This window comes from Taudactylus pleione, unplaced genomic scaffold (genome assembly GCF_031769625.1).
Source record: "Taudactylus pleione unplaced genomic scaffold, aTauple2 ptg000191l, whole genome shotgun sequence".
Taxonomy (NCBI): domain Eukaryota; kingdom Metazoa; phylum Chordata; class Amphibia; order Anura; family Myobatrachidae; genus Taudactylus; species Taudactylus pleione.
This window is the reverse complement of record NW_028284593.1, coordinates 1,991,602-2,006,445: the sequence shown is the minus strand read 5'-3', so window position 1 is coordinate 2,006,445 and position 14,844 is coordinate 1,991,602. Positions and strand designations below refer to the sequence as shown.

General features: G+C 42.3%; 1 protein-coding gene across 1 annotated transcript in view; it reads left to right on the top strand.

Moving 5' to 3' along the window:
- The window catches only part of TXNRD2 (thioredoxin reductase 2), a 187,325-nt gene extending 175,157 nt beyond the window's left edge, over window positions 1–12,168 (top strand). The window contains exon 18 of the transcript XR_015878950.1: window positions 12,105–12,168. The gene's annotated coding sequence lies outside the window, so the exon portion shown is untranslated. The remainder of the gene's footprint in view (window positions 1–12,104) is intronic.
- Window positions 12,169–14,844: the final 2,676 nt, after the last annotated feature.

Here is a 14,844-nt window from a genome sequence, read left to right as displayed (position 1 = left end):
TTGAGATTAAATGAAAAAGTTTGCTTTTTATCATTTTTTTGCATTAAAAAAACAAACACAAATCAGCCATTTGACACCATTTAAATTTCATTCCTAATGCCCACAAAACGCATTTTATATGGTCCTGCTAACGGAATTATCAATTTTGGGGGGTTTGGGATGGTCTCCCCACTTTTCCATGCACTTCTTTCACATCGCGTTTGGCAGTCAATTTGCAAACCTCTGCTGTGATTACCGCGAACAGGCATTTTTAAATGGATTGGAGAATTCTCAGGAGCGCGCATTCCTGCGAAGTCTGCGAGTTTCATTAACCTAAAACTGTATTCTCACAATTCGCACCTAATTGGATTGACCCCTATGATTGTATTTTGAAATGTAATTATGACTGAAGAGGATGAAATGTGATCAGACACAGAGAGGAGATACCGGGACTCTCAGAGCAGGAGGCTACATTGCTGAGGGACGTTACTTCTGTAACGGTAACGTCTGGATATGCTGCCCTGGCCGGTGGCGCCGCCTCTGCTGGGCATGTCACGGCGCCCAGGGCACGTGCCCTGGTCGATTCCCCCCCCCCTCCTCTAGTTACACCACTAATGTTACCTAATTTTTTACTTAGTGCTGCCCACTTTAAGCTCACACAAAGTCAAGTGGTTCATGCAGAGAGTAAGATGTTTAACATGATAACAGAGCTTTAAAAAGTTCTCACATATTTTACTGTAGATATTGGAAGTGCTGCTATTGCTGAATCTGCCATGTCATCAATGTCGCTACTGATTCTTTCACTGCATGATATTGCGAAGTGTTATCATAGAATAACTATACTGAATGCTATTATTGAGTACCATATTTATTGTGCTAGTGTTACTTAATAATTTGCACTAAAATCTTCATAATATTGTTTATGATGTCATTATCACATTGATCTCAGTCACATTATTCCTGTCAAGGACAGATTATTTCACCTTTACCCTAACCCTTTATTTGGTGAGTGAGTCAGGCTGGCATTTCCTAAATGAATCCCTGGTAGACCATACTAATGGATGGAAGATGCGGGGATGTGACACGGTGGGGCGCCAGCAAGAGGCTTGGGGGAAAGTTGTCTACTTTTCAGGAGGAATATTGAGTGGCTCTCCAGTAGAGAGGAGAGCTCCAGGTTCGGGAGCCTCTCGGACGTTCTAGGAGAGTATGTGGTAGACCTTGCCAAGATCTACATGAGAGAGAGAAAATGACCCATGTGGAGTCACTGTGTGTGATAAGAGGTGATATTATCTTACCTGTGACAATTACTGACATGTATGCCAAGGTACCCGGCATCACTGTTATATGTAACTGGATGTGTTCTAACATGCAATTGTCTATGAGTGTCTTTGAACTTTCCATTAACGTTTATGGATTACAGGGCAAAATATATTACAACAAATCAGTGGCATAATAACGCCCAAGAGGGCCTGTGTGCAGCGGACCCCCTCATCTAAGCAGCACTCTCGCCCCCCTCCCTCCCCCCAAACAGGCATCTTACCTTGCTCCAGCAAAGGGGGCCACTCATCCTCTGTGTCACCATCCTCCCAGTGGAATTCGGGGAGATGGCACATGAGTACTAGAAAGCAAAGGCAGAGCCGGAGTATTTGCTGTCACTGCGCAACGGCATCTTCCCGAAGATATCATTGGGAAGATGGCGTCGCACTGCACACCCTGCACCCATTATAAATATGCCTATGCAACAAATGTTCTCAGCGGCTATCTAGAAAGCAGCAGTACAATCTTTTTAAAACTGCAGGCAGTGGTTAATATATTGTTTGCAGCATTTCTGTATCACAAGCAGTGAAAAATTAAATATATAGGGCCTGATTCAGAGCCACACTCTCTGACCAGAGTGCTCGCTCTGAATCAGGGCCCTCCTACATGAAAATGGAGCGTCCTCCTGGACGCTCGCATAGCTGTGGGTGACCCCGTGGGTGACCCCGTCGCTAGCCGGGTCTCGTGCATGCGCACGACGGGGCTCCCTCCGTCGTGCGCATGCGCAGTGGGGTAACATCGACCCGCTTGCGAGCGTCCTGCGCTCGTGAGCGGGTCTGAATGACCCCCATAGTACTAACAAGCCTTTATTATTTCATTAGTCTGATCTGGTCTACAGCTATGACTAGTTTGCATGAGTTGTTATACGGTATATTGTGTTATAAAACATAGGGATTGATTCTGAGTGGGGAACAAAGCAAAAAAAAAATTTACTTTGTATGGAACAATCAAGAACTACAAATACTGTGCATTTTTTGTTATTGCATGCAGGGTAAATACTGGCTGCTTTTTTGCCTCAAATGCAGAACAGATTAATATTTACACTGCAATTTAGATGTCAGTTTGGACACACCCCTCCCAAATCTATATCTCTCTGCACATTTTACATCTGCCCCGTCTGCAGTGCAGCATGGTGTTGGCATGGAGCAAATTTACTTCCTTTTTTCTGCTTTGCTCCCAACTCCGAATCAACTTCATAATGTTGTCAAAAGTCGTGTCATTGTTATGATTCCTGGAGGGAATAAATGGTAGCCCAGAGATGACAGCCTTGAGGGCTGGTTGTGGCCTTTGTAGTCGTGGCCAAGGGACTGATGGTGTGAAGCAGCCTTTGGGCTGTTGGAGCAGCCTTGGGGGCTGATTGTGGCCTTTATAGTCGTGGCCAAGGGACTGATGGTGTGAAGCAGCCTTTGGGCTGTTGACACTCAGGTGAGGAATGCAGTAAGAACGCAGAGCTGCTACCAGTGCTGCTGGGATGACACTGGCGACGATGTGCTAAGTTGCGCATCTGGAACGCAGAGTTTCTACCAGTGCCGCTGGGATGACACCACCGGCCACCAGATGGTGACAGACGCTTCTGGGATAGGAAGTGCTCCTTGCTACCCAGATGGTACAAGCATCACGCGAGGATGGGATGCAGGTGGAGCCGCCTGGATGGAGTAAACGGCACACACGAAACACAGCTGGACTGACTCAGGAACACGACTGACATGCAGGAGACAGGAACCGGAAGTACGAAACAATTTCTATTACCGGCATGGATTGCAGGGCTGGCTGGATTTTAACAAGGCCCAACCAGAGCAAGTCTCTCTTAATGATAGACCAGTGTACAACTGTGCTGTGAACAGGAGAATCAATCAGCCTGCACCTGACACTGCACACAGACAGGCAGAAATTAATGCAGTGTCTCAGGCTGGAAGCTGCAGATCCTGACAGTCATGCAGTATGTATCAGTGGTAGAAGTAGGGGGTATGCAAAGTTTAGGGGGGCTTTCCTTAGGCAGGCCCAAATCCTAAGCCTCACTGATATTGCCATACCCCCACTTCTTTGCACACAGAAAACCTCCCATCACAGCACACCTCCCTCTCTTCCACCACACCTCACAGCATACTTTCCAACTCTCTCTGATTGTCAGGGAGACTCCTTGAAATAGTAGCAAATGCCCTGAAGAGTAGGGATGGCCGTCGGTGGGGTGTCCATCGATGGTTACCATCGATAGGCCCATCAGTGATAACCATTGATGGTACACAAATCATTTATGATGAACCATCAATGGTTTGCACCCCCTCTGTGGCCACCACTGCCAGGGGATGCCGGGCTGCGGGGAAATCTAAGCTCCGTCCTGTAAGGAGAAAAATAAATCTGTCCACAGTCATCCATCGATGGCAGAGAACCATTGGTTCTCTTCCATCAATGGCAAAACTAGTTGACATCAGCCAGGAACCATCAATGTTTTGAAAACTCTACTGAAGGGTCTAGCAATCTCCCTGATTGCGCCTTACCCTTATTATATAGCTGCTATATACTTGGGGGGAAAAAAGCAGAGATAAATACATTTAAATGGTATAATCAGTGCCATTTCCCTGCATTATAAGGCACAATGATCCCTATGGCTACATGCTTTTTCATATAAGGATTCTCTTGGCCACTTATATGGAACCACCCGTAAAACACAATATATAAGAGCAAGCCCTGAAAAGTATCATTGTATTTTAATCAACAAGTAGATCTTACTAACTGTTTTGTGGCTCATTTACATGTAGGTTATGACACGCCTCTCAGATATAGCAGTACACGTCCACTTTACCTTCGCGCTCATAGATGTTGCTTTCACAATCTCTCTGAAATGCCTTTTCAAAAGAAGGCAAATATGCCTCACAGCTCTGCGCTCCACACCATTGACTGCTCTCTTCCCTTCATTCTTCAGTGGCGTTTTGAATTTAGCGCCGGCCGCGAGACAATGACAGCTCGCTGACCGACAGCCAATTAGGGGTTACCATGCAGCCACATCTGATTGGCTGCCAGTCCGTGAGCCGTGCTGGCTCGCGGCCACTGCCAAATTCATTATTCTGCCAGTCGCTGATGATTGGCCGCTGGCCTGCGAGCCATGATTACCTAGTGGCCGGAGCTAAATTTAAACAGGCAGCTGCTTGTTGATTGGCACTGGGACAGTAACAGTCCCAGCACCGAGTGCCGAAGTGAAATGCTGGTATGACAAACTTTTTTCACGTTGTCATTATGGGGTATTGTGTGTAGAACTTTGAAGACAAAAATGAATTTATTCCATTTTGGAATAAGGCTGTAACATAACAAAATGTGGAAAAGGTGAAGTGCTGTGAATACTTTCTGGATGCACTGTATATAAAAATATATATACTCTTTTGAGAGCTGTCAAATCTATTATTTGTATTGCACATTTCTGTTGCAGCTGTACTTTTGATTTTTATTTAGTGGTCAAATTGGGTATTATAAGTTAGCCATTTAAAAATTGGAGAGAGAATTCACAGGCTACATAGCTGTTATTTCAGATGCATGTCTGCAGTTGTTGATATGTTTCCCTGGCACAACAATTGGCTAGCATTACTGCTTCAAAGCACTGAGGGCCTGATTCAGATCCGCTAGCTAGATGCGATCGCTCGCACGATGTTTATGCAAATTGCGTAAGCAGTGCTATAGCACAGCAATGCATTAGCATACCCAGTAGAGAGCAATCACATAGTGTATGCAGACACCCACCAGCCTGTTTTAAGACGCACACTTGTGCACGTCATGTCCAGGAAGTGTATGCAACCATCGGGTAACATCGGATGCTATCACAGCGCTTCAGGTTGACCATACCCTGCCACAAGCACTGCGAGCACTTCAGTGTAAAAACAAGCAAGGTGACATGTACTATGATGTTGTCTTTTAATTATGCATACCTCTAAAACGCTGTTGAGATGCTCAGGCACGCCTACATTTGCACCTCCACTCCCCCGTTTTTAATGGCCTGTTACCACCTACAAAATGGCTTCACAGGGACTGATGTGAATAACTGAAACATTCTCTGTAAAGCGCTGCGGAATACGTGTGCGCTATATAAATAAATAATCTGTAAACAAGCCTCATGTTCATTATGTCCAGTCTAAATGGTTGACCAGAAACCCTAGCAGGGAATTTTGGGAAATATTTGCACCTGAATTAAATAATTGTAGGCAGGCATCATATATGTCACTTATCTGATTAAGGATTTCCTGTTGCCATTTAACAAGGCTGTATTTGTTTGAAACATGCACTGTTACAGACTGATAGACAACGTGTCAATGGTCATCTTGTCATCACATTTTATTTTTATTTTCCTAACTCACTTTGGCTAATGGTGCATTTCCTACTTGACCTCCTATGGACAGTCCATAGATGAATTTCCGCGTCACTCCTCACATGTTGTCCAAGCCTTCCCTATCCAGCCCATTCACAAATGTTCAGTAGTGTCCCTGAAAAACAACAACAGATCTAAATTGTCTGTCAGTCGCCAGTTATTTTTTAAAAGCTACTTCCCACATTGTGTCCTTGTAGCTGTGAAGAGGCTGTTCCTTCAGAGGCCTCTCTGTGCCTCCTATTCATGTCACGCTGCCAGACTTGATATATGACTCTTTGTCCTTTTTTTTAATTAACTGGGAGATAAGTAACAGCGCCACTTTTGTCAGGAGCTTCATTTTCCTTTTACCCTTTATTATGTTATAAAAATGTAACTTGACATTAGAACAACTAAAATTTTTGAAGTGATTATAACAAAATTCAAATATATTTGATGTATTTCATAGATATTTCCCATTTTCTTATACATGTCTGAGAGTTTGCAAGAAGCATTGTGACTTTTTACTTGCTAATGCCTAAGAAGCACAGTAACACTTTAAAATCCAGGTGGAAGCCACCTGGGATAAACTGGGTTTTGGTAGAGAATCAAAATGTTTGCAATGGAGGACTAAAAAGGATGTGAAACACTGAAGGTGGGTACACACGCAAAGATTTTCTGTCCAACCAGCCAACTAGTTGATTGGTTGGAATGAAACTCTGGTAAGGTATGAAAGCAAATGACAATCAGCAATTTGCTCCCAAATGCCGGAAAATGGACAAAAACTGTTGTTTGAACAAATTGTTTAGATCAAACATTTAACAAACTTGTCTGACGACCATTTTCATCTGTTTTCTGGCATTTAGGAGCAAATTGCTGATCATCATTTACTCTCATACGTTACCAGATTTTCATTCCAACCAATCAACTAGTTGGATGGTTGGACAGAAAATCTTTCCGTGTGTATGCACCTTAAGAGGATAGCTGCGGCTACAAGATCTGCAGAAATGTATTTTACCAACCTCGGATTAAATGCATGTGCTTAGAGGGTTGATTCCGAATTTCATGCAAGTCTGCTTTGCAAATGGATGTTGTGATTTTAGCAACTGTGCATGAGTCAAAGCCAGGTATACGCAACTTTGAGCAACTACGGGGGATTCAGAGTCGTATGCAAACCTAGTTGTATTTTCACCTGTGACTGAGTGGATGTAAGTGGCCGGTAATGGGGGCAGTCACATGTAGGCTAAGTGTTCCAAGGTCATGTCTTGGGGTATAGATAGAATTGCCGGATATTCAGAGATGAGCCCACCAAGAGATCCATCTAAATTCTGTTGAATCCTTTGCACCAAGTATAGGGCTAGTGCAAATGCAGGCTGATAGTGATGACTGCTATCGTCATAAGTGGATATAGAGAGGCGATGAGGCCGTATAAATGTAGCCAACTCTCAACACAGAAATACGCATTTATTTCCAAGAATGTAGTGCGGGTCCATTGCCATTGTCACTTTGAATCAGCCCAACAGTGAGAGGGCCCATGTAATCAGCATCGTTGTTTTTATTTTTTAGTAAAGATATTCAAAAAGTTGATTAGGGTATGGGGTAAATAAAGCAAAATGAAGAGAAGGGAAAAGCCATGCATTGTAGTATAATTCACAGAATGATTACAAGATCAATCACAAGAACACAATAATGATAATTACTTTAACCCCTTGCCTGCATTAGATGCAACCACGCCAAGCTGGGCTTTCTCTGACACGGTTGTATCTCATGCAAGCGTGTCCAGTGGCAAACGCAGAATTTCTGTAGGGGGGCTTCCAAATACTTGATTTTAGAGTGAGTGTGGCCAGTCCATAAGGAGGGAATAATTAGCACTTAACCAGCTTAAATATGCGTATGTATCATGTGTCATAATTCCAGTATATACAGGACCAGTGATCTCAGTATTCCATTTATTGCAGCAGTAGGGTCATCCTACCTGAGATGAATGTTTTTATTTCAGATGCATTGGAGCAAGACCGGAAGTCTGGGGGAGCAGCAGAACTCAGCACTGCCCTGGACATATATGTACATTTTGGTCTCATTATGCACTGGATAGTGTATTATTATACAGTATTAATAATTAACCCTATTGATGTTCTATAGCAGTGCACCTCTAAAGGTGCATGGTTTCCTGATCTCTGGCTGACACATGTTAAAAGATCCACAGGTGGTGCTAATTATTTAATTTGTGATACTGAGAAGAACATGCAGCACTAGTAAAATTCTATATTACTATATTACTATTTCTAATGTGGTCAAGGTGTGGGCTGGGGAGGGGGGTTTCCAGGCAACTGGAAACCCCCCTGCGTTTGCCTATGGTGTCAGAAACGCCCAACGGAAGCTGCTGGAAGCTAATCTTCCAGCAGACGCAGAGCTCTGGAGGCAGTGTCAGCCCCTCTGCTCAGTCACAGATCCCTCCCAGCCCACTGCTTCCACCCCTGGCCGCAGTGATGGAGCTACGGCTGCAGCCTGATCTTACAGGGCTCAGAGCAGCTTCGGCTGCCCGCATCGCTCTCCAGCCAACTATGATAGGCATTCCTGTTGGGATCATCCACAGTCTAAGGCTGGTGCTGTGTTTGAGCTCCCTATAGCTGTGCTTTACACCTAGTATCTGCCCTTTCTATATATATTAAACATTTTTAACACAGCATAGTTTTTTTTAACTTTATTAAAAATGTCTTTCCAAATACTATGGGTCGTATTCAATTTGGAGCGAAAAGTCAGTTGCAGGACTTTTCACTATCTTCGCCGCTTTTCTGCACAAAAAGTATTGTGTGCGTCCCCATGTATCCCCATATTCAATTTGGAATTGGCGAAAATGGGACCCGGCGAAACTGAAATTGGAGGAAAGTTCTGCCAGTTTTGGGGAAATCAGCCTGACACCCCCCAAAAGATGCTCTGATATGGGGGATCGCTGTGGGTACCCCCAAATAGCCCTGGTGAAGGTTTTTGAGAAAGTAAGTATTCCCATCAAATTTGGGGTACATGAAAATGGGTGCAAGCATATTTTAAAATGTGTAAATTAAAGCATTAAATAGCACCAAAAACGCACCTTTAGCAAGCACCTGCAATCAAAAATACACCTCCCCCATACTTGCAGACCCCCCCAAATGCTATTTCGCTAGTTTTGGAATTTGTACCCCCACTTTGATTTTTTTTGCCCATTTTTTCAAAGTACTTTTTTGGGGTGTCCTTTGTGGGTTTTTTTGCATTTCTTGACGCAGTTAGCGTCAGGATGGGTGTCCAAAGGGTGCAGGGTGGTTTATGAAACTTTGCACCCCAAAACCCCAATTCTGCACTTTTTTCCGCCGGGTGTTCATAGGCGAAACTTTTTTGCCTATTACATTGCGTTATCGCTCCGGCAAAAAGACACTGAAATCGAATAAATGAAATCGGCTCAAATTACGTCATTGGCGAAAATTTTTTGCTGAACACGGCTTTTCGCTCCAAATTGAATACAGCCCCAGATGTTCCCAAAATTGTTGATTTTTTTAAATCAAATTGCATAAATAGTAACTATATAAACTTTAATCAGTATGATTCTATGAACAAATGTGCATATTTGTTAAAAAAAAATAATGAAACAGGTTTAAACAACTAATATTTATGTAATTTGATAATAACATTTTTTTTTTTAAATTATGGAGAAATTTTGGGGAAAAAATATATTGGCCAGTTAGGTGGTGAAACAGCAATTCACAGGGAGGCCTGGACTCTGGACACCTAGCCATTATTCAGTGGCCATGGGGATGAAGCCATGGAGAGGTGAAGCCAGGGTGACCATATTGCTGAGAGCTTATTTAGTGTCCTAGAGATATTGAATGAAATGTATTCTATTTAATAAAGAAACCAGACACTTTCAATGAGTGTGGCGTAATGTCAAGCAGTGGCGTAAGTTCATCCCAGACACCTGGAGGCAAGTTATCATTTAGTGCCCCCCCTATCCCCATATTTACAGCCCTACATGGGGTGAATGTATTGTGGGTCATGGAGGAGGTGCCCCTTCAGTGCTGGCGCCCAGCGGCAGGCGCCTCCATTGTCTCCCATACTTCTGCCTCTGATGTCAAGAGTTGAGTTTGTTTAGGGATGTCAAGGAGGTGGCATGTGAGGAGAACATAGGAAGGATCATAAGGTATAAAAACCTGTGTAATGGTCAATATAAGGCAATTAACTGTTCAACAGAACAGGGTTATTTCTATGGGAACTACTGTAAGGCCATCTTCAGATTACTTTAGCCCACTGAGTCTTGTTCCTTCTTTTAAGAATGAGATCCCTCTGCCTCCTCGGGCCATCGTAGTGCACACGCATGACCCAAGTTTGTGCATGTGCAATGAGACTGCCAAAATGGAACCCGGCAGTGTAAACTTTTGCTGCTTCTATTAGGGGTGAAAGTGTAGATACTATGCTACATCTGGTTAGCTGATTACCAAACCGGCTATCCCGGCTCCAGAGCAATGATGAATTGCTCTGATGCTTTGGGTCTATCGTTGTAACTCGCAAATTAGTTTCTTAATTGATAAATATGTCCCTTTAAAGATCTGGCAAGAAAAGAAAATAGATCTGCATAGTTTAAATGACCATACATAAGAATATATTACTGGCCCCCAGCTCTGTGGCGGGCACCATCTTGCTGATATCATGGGTCAGCAGGTACTCAATATAATTTAGAAAGTACTTGTCCAGGTCTTACTGCCTCTCGTGTGTAGTCCCATGCTAAAAATAATCAGTGTAACTAGCTTCTATAAACCCACATTTTTCTATCATTGTGCGTGTGCTGCCCAGAATCTCCAAGCAGGATGGCAATAGGGCATTAATAAGTACCATTGTCATTGTGCGATAACAGGGCTAACATGTAAGTCTTTATTCATTTATGTACTTAATAATGTAGCCTATTTAAGGTAGACACTGATATATTTTAGTCAGTTTTGCCAAACAATTAGCTTAATAAAAAAGGCCAACTTCTAAAACAAGGGGCTTATTTTCTTCCTAGGACATCAGTTTAGACTAAAATAACTCAGTTAAAACAGATTTTTAAATTGCTACAATTCTACAATTCTAACATTTGGTACTTCGCTAGTTTAAAAAATTTAGCAATTAATTGCCTTATATTGCAAAATAGAAAAACAAAATGCTCATAAGTTCAGGACCAGCAAGTTTTAATATACAGCATATGTTCATGACCTAAGTATCAATATACTGTACACCACAAAAGATGATTGTATGGATTATATATCTACTCATCACAATAGTAGCAATTAATTAAGTACAATTGTGCATCTTATCAATTAAAATTTAATTTGTTTGCACTAACAATTTGCTGTCATGTTTAAATAAAGTTTTGTTTTTTCTTTACTACACATATATCAATTTGATAGACCCAACAATGAGTGAATTTTCTCTCCTTGCCAAAATAAGCATCTGAAAACAAAACTGACTCATTGTATCCTAAAGCATCAATCACCTGATTTATTGTGGTTTATGCATTTAACTCCCTGAGGAACAGCGGATGTAAAACATTGTTCCAAAAAATGGGTTTATGACAGATTTCTGCCAGTGAATAAGAGCAAGAGAACATAAAGATAGCTGGCCCACTCCCACTAGTTTCTGTCAGTCTCTGGCGAAAGAGGCGCAGTCAGTCTGTTTCTACATGCCAATACTGGAAGATGTTTTAATAAATGTAATTTACAATTTGGCACTACTTTAGAATAAGGAGGTGGATAAAATATAATATTTAATATGTACATTAATTTTTTTATGAAGGTCAGGATCGTTTTATTCATTTACTGTAGGGAAGCAAATAAGGTGACTTTTTATTTGAGAAATCAAATATATATGATGACCCAACCAGTTGCACTGATTAATACAGGCTTTTATAGAGACACTTGTTAACTTTCCCGCTGCTGTAGAAGGTCGACTTATCGCTGAAATTTAGACGCTCAGTTAAGCCCTCTTCCCTAATCCTGGTTACTGAGACTGCTATAACTTCTCCACATTTGCAGCCATCTTGTCTGACTGATCACGTGATGCACTTTCAGTTGCTTTCGTCACCTTGGCGTTCTGTAGTTAAAACTTCCACAGCTTTTCTATAAAATGGTGTATGGTGCATGCCGTTATTTTATACAATTTTTAAACTGTTTATTTCTTTTGTAGTAACCCTGTATTAATGGTGTATATAATGACATATACAAATTTCTAATGTTTTTGTTATTATTATAATGCAAGTGTAAAAATCAACATAAATGCCAGTAAATGATGCACCTATGTAAATATTAGCTTGAACTCCTGTTCTTCATCAGTGTTGCTTCTACCTTCTTTTCAGGTAAGTTGAACCAGTCTGTGTCTATTGGATCAGCCTGAACTGCTGAAATAAGGCAAGATGGCTCCATGGATTCATATTGTTTACGCAAATTCTAACCCTATCATCTGCATGTCCCCACAGAAATCCAGATTTGGCCGACATTTTTACAATCTTCCACTGTCCAGTTGTGGTGAGCCTGTGCCCACTGTACCCTCAATTTCCTGCTCTCAACTGAAAGAAGAGGAACCCACTGTGGTCTTCTGCTGCTGTAGTCCATACACATGGAGGTTTGACGTGGTAATGTGCATTCAGAGATGCTCTTCTGCATACCACTGTTGTAATACACGGTTATTTGAGTTGCTGTCATATTCTATATGTTCAATCTTCTCTGACTGCTCTGATTAACAAGGTGTTTTTATCTACAGAACTGCCACTCAATTGCTGTTTTTTTGTATTGTGCACCATTCTCTAATACTAAAGCAGTGGTCAGGGAACAGGGGTAAATTACTCCACATGGGGTAAAAATGAAATCCTGGGGGTAATGGACGGACAGCTGGGCATGCATATGACTATAGAATGATTCATATGTTTGCCCGGCTGTGCCGCGGGAGGCTCTAAGCCGGACGCCCGCTGAGATGTTATTACCAGGGGGTTGCCCGACTCCTTCCCTGCAGCGCCGCGTTAGCCGGAGGCTGGATTTCTCTTCTGAACTCCAGCTTCTGGCTCTCTCCATGCGCACTATGGGAGAGACGTCATGACGTCTCTCCCATAGTTCCGAGGAGCAGCCGGGCAGACAGGACGGCGGCGGATGCAGGAGCGGGGATTAAGGTAAGTGTTTTTTTGTTTTTTTTGTACAAGCGGCACTACAGGGGCAGTATATGGGGGCACTACTACAGGGGCATAACTATGGGGGCACTACTATAGGGGCATTATATGGGGACACTACTACAGGGGCACAACTATGGGGGCACTACTACAGGGGCATTATATGGGGGCACAACTACAGGGGCACTATATGGGGGCACTACTACAGGGGCATTATATGGGGGCCCTACTACAGGGGCACTATTAGGGGACACTACTACAGGGGCATTATATGGGGGCAATACTATATGATTTCCTTCCTTTCAAATCAAGAGGCTAACGTCGGCGTATCTAATATATTCTGGGGTAAAAGGTAAAAAGTTCCCTGACCCCTGTACTAAAGACTGCTGTATATTAAAATAACAGGAAATCAGTTTCTCAGATATTCAAACCACCCAGTCTGGTACTAACAATTATTTCATTGTCAAAGTCACTTAGATCACATCTATTTCACATGCTTGTGTTAGGGCTGACAGACAACAGACGGTGTAATGGTTAGCGTTACTGCCTCACAGCACTGAGGTCATGGGTTCGATTCCTACTACGGCCCTAACTGTGTGGAGTTTGCATATTCTCCCTGTTCTTGCGTGGGTTTCCTCTGGGTACTCCGGTTTCCTCCCACACTCCAAAAATATACTGGTAGGTTAATTGGCTCCCCTCAAAAATTGACCATAGTCTGTATGTTTGCGAGCGTGTGGTAGGGAATATAGATTGTAAACTCCACTGGGGCAGGGATAGATGTAAGATATTCTCTGTAAAGCGCTGTGGAATATGTGTGCGTTATATAAATAACTGGCAATAAAAAATAACTGAACCTCTTTACCATTTCTGTATGTTTTTGGGCATTGAGTTGCTGTTACATAATTGACTATTAGATATTTGTATATCGAGCATATGTACAGCACTACCTAATAAAGCTGTACACACCAGCAGATGCATGATAGAAATATCGCCCCTTCAAAGGAACGGGCGATATATAGTGTGTACACTACTTAATTAGAATATAGTATATAGGAAAACCTATATAGAATAGTAGGAAAACCTTGTCCATTTACTTGTAAAATGTCTTAATCTGATTGTATAGAATGGTTCAGGTACATAAGATCAGCAATAGCCAGTGGCTGGAGGGGTTATATTAATAAAAGGGAAGATCAGTGTAACAATAGTTTGTTAGGAGCAGTTCGCAATAAAATGAAAATGTGATCTAATGTAGAGGGGCATAATCCAACAAGGAGACAGTTATTGTTTAGCTTTATGCAGGGGATCCCAGGAGTCACTACTAAAGACACAGAGGTAAATAAGCACCAGCTTCTGAAGCCGCCACTTATAGGCGTGTTTTAGGGCAGAAACAAAAACAATGACGAGAATGAGAAGATAAGAAAGCTGCCGCTTAGTAAATTACACCATGGCCTGGACACCCCTTTGAGACAAGAGCCCAAACGCCTCAGACCCCAATTGGCAGCCAGGTAAGTGAGATAAAACATAAGAACTAGAACAAAGATTCAGGCGAAACACGTTACAGCATTAGAATCCAATAGCATAAAATGGAGCAAATACATGGCTAGGTTCCAAAGCAGACAATCCGCAAATAGACACAAAGTTATTGTCCCAAGTAAGAAAGATTAAGCCACGGAATATGGAAAATGTCATTAGTAATGGCCAATAATATGTTTGTATGTCGGTCTGGAACACATTGCCAGTGATTTTGACCTCTAAACCATTGGATTTTCTGTACTAATCACTGGTTTGGAGGGTGATTCTCACGCTGCTGTGGACAGTGGTACTGTATTTAGAAATGTCCAAACAGCCATAAAACTGCCAGAAAGCTGTCTGACAATCAGAGGATGAGGAAACATCAGTATGTTAGGCAGTCATTATGTATCCAATAAGTTGGCAAAAACATAATTATATTATGGAGGCTGTATTATTTAATGGATATATTAGGGCGGAAAATGAATGATTAATAAAGCAATATGTTTTTTAAACTGGTCCTTCAGATGTGCTTTTAACATGGACC